This window comes from Orycteropus afer, unplaced genomic scaffold, assembly GCF_000298275.1.
Source record: "Orycteropus afer afer isolate SDZICR_OR568_19922 unplaced genomic scaffold, OryAfe1.0 scaffold00421, whole genome shotgun sequence".
NCBI classification, from domain to species: domain Eukaryota; kingdom Metazoa; phylum Chordata; class Mammalia; order Tubulidentata; family Orycteropodidae; genus Orycteropus; species Orycteropus afer.
In genome coordinates this window covers 418,319-421,304 of record NW_006922008.1, presented here as the reverse complement: position 1 = coordinate 421,304, position 2,986 = coordinate 418,319, and positions in this window count along the sequence as shown.

The window sequence follows — 2,986 nt, the reverse complement described above, 5'->3', positions numbered from 1 at the left end:
TAAGGTGCACCTGACCTAGTTATGGTGTTTTCAATCATCTCACATGCGTGTGAGAGCTGGAGAATGAAAAAGGAAGACCAAAGAAGATTGGACACTATATGTGAACTGCTGTATGAAAAGTGAATTTACTCTGTAAATCTTCACCCAAATCCTAATAAAAAAAAAAAAAAAAAAAAAAAAAAAAATGAAAAATCTGTTTTGGAAGAAGTATAGCCAGAATGCTCCTTAGAAGCAAGGATGGCGAGACTTTGTCTCACTTACTTTGGACATGTCACCAGGAGAGACCAGCCCCTGGAGAAGGACCTCATGCTTATAAAGTAGAGGGTCAACAAGAAGGAAGAAGTTCCCCAAGGAGATGGACTGACACAGTGGCTACCACAGTGGGATCGACAGAGCAATGCTTATGAAGACAGTGCAGGACCGGGTAGTGTTTTGTTCCGTTGTACCTGGGTCTCTATAAGTCAGAACCGACTCAACGGCACCTAGCAACAACAACAAATCCCAAATGACTTCTGGAGCCCTGGGGCTTTCTGGGCAGGAGATCAGATGTTCCTGAAACAGGTTAATTTCCACAGGTGGCTCAGCTGGGTTCACAAACTAATCAGCCAAACAGCTAAGTACTTAGAATCCAGGAATATTGTGCTGCCATGATTACACTGTGGAATATTGACACTGAACACACCCCGAGCATCACCCAGACTCTGGTTTCACAGTCCCAATTTGCACAGGAGGAAACTGAGTTACAAAGAGACCTGCCCTAGATCACATGGTTGTCAGGCCTGAACTGTGTTTCCTCTCCCTGCTTTCTCTGACCAGGCTCAGAATGGAGCCATATGTACTCAACTCTCACCATTCCTAAGACAGCAACCAGTCTCTGTAAGACATACCTGAAAATGTAAAGTCCTCCAGATTGGCAAGTGGTGTGGATGGCAAGCTCTTCTTGGTCTAACACCTTCTCTGCTGTCTGAAAAGGGCTTCTCTACAAACAGAATTCGGTTGAACACAAATATTCTACCACCAGGATCCCAGAAGTCATCTGGGGATGGGATTTAGGGAGAGATTAGGCCTTTCCTATTCTATTTTTATTTAATTACTTTGGTTTTGATAGCAATACATACAGCCGAACATAGATCTATTCACATTTTCTACACGAACAGTTCAATGACACTGGTTACATCACATTGTATCACAATTCTCAGTATCTCTGCCCATACTCTTCTCTCATCATTAATTTAGACTCTGCCACTTAAAGTTCTCATCTGTATCTTAGATTACCTGTTGTCAGTTTGAATTCATAGCCCAGTGCCGTCGAGTTGATTCCGACTCACAGTATCCCTATAGGACAGAGTAGAACTTCCCCACAGGGTTTCTAAAGCCGTAAATCTTTACCAAAGCAGACTGTCAGACCTTTCTTTTGTGGAGTGGCTGGTGGGTTAGAACAGCCAACTTTTTAGTTAGTGGCCAAGTGCTTAACCATTGCACCACCAGAGCTCCTTTGAACTTATACAGATACTTGTTTAAAGGAGTACCATGCTCTGGACTAGCATTGTTTATTGAGCTAAACTGTTGTTTAGTTTAACAATCACTTCCTGGGATAGTTTTAGTTCAAACTTTAAAGATTATTTCAGGGTAATAGATTCAGGGCTTCCCCTTGTCTCCTTGGATTCACTAAGTCTGGTTTCTATATGAATTTGAATATCTGTTTTACAATTTTCCTCCTTTTGATCAGGATCCATCTTTTTTTTTTTTTTTTTTGTATCACCGAAGTACTTAGCAGAGAAGTTTCTATGTAGTAGGCACTAAGTACATGTTTGTTGAGTAGAAAATATGTAGTGAATGCCCACTATAAGACAGGCAATGCTCTAATCCAGCAGTTCTCCAAGTGGGATGTGGGTATCCCTGGAGGCACCTGAGCTCCTTTCAGGGGATCCTTGAGGTCAGAAATATTTTCATAATAACACTATGCATTATTCACCTTTTTCATTCTCATTTTCTCATGAGTTGTGCAGGGTAGTTTTCCAGAAGCTACGTAATAACTGACAGCTAATTATACTTCTGCCTTCATTGTATAGAAGCATATAATGTGTATTCGTGATTTTTGTATTTTGAAATTTGCAAAGTTTTAATTTCTAATATGGAAAATATTGATAGATAGAGTGTGCATAACAAAAAATCTTTTAGATCTTCAATAATATTTAAGAGTGTAAGGGCCCTGAGATCAAGAAGATTGAGATCCATTATTCTAGAGGATGTAAGAAGCTAATAACGAAAAACCAAAATATCCAAACTCATTGCCATTAAGTTGATTCCAACTCATAGCAATCCTACAAGATAGAGTAGAACTGCCCCATAGGATTTCCAAGGGTGTACTCTTTATGGAAGCAGACTGCCATACATTTCTCCTGCAGAGCAGCTGGTGGGTTTGAACCAATTATCTTTTGGTTAGAAGTCAAATGCTTTAGGCCACTGTGCCACCAGGGTTCCTTAGAGGTTAATTAAAAAAAAAAAAAAAACCAAAAAACTTACTGCCGTCAAGTCAATTCCAACTCATAGCGACCCCTCCTTGGGTTTCTGAGGCGGTATGTCTAAGAAAGTAGATTGCCCAGTCTTCCTTCTGAGGAGTGGCTGGTGGGTTTGAACCGCCAGCCTTCTGGTTAGCAGTCAAATGTCTTAGGCACTACGCCACCAGTGCTCCTTAGAAGTTAATAAGTACTATGAAAAAAGAAACAGTAGAGCAAGGCAAGGGGAATTGGAAGGACCAGGATGCCGAGGGGTGGGGGTTGATGAAGGGGAAAGTCAGCTTGCTGGACCAAATAGGGTGGTAAGAGGTAGCTTTCTTGAGAAATAGATCCACAAATCAAATATCTGCTATCTCTGAGTTGCCATTTAAAATCCTCTCATTTATTCGAAATTAAAAAAATACATATTGTGAATTGAATCATAAATACATAAGAATCTGTAACGTGCATATAATTTTTAAAAAATG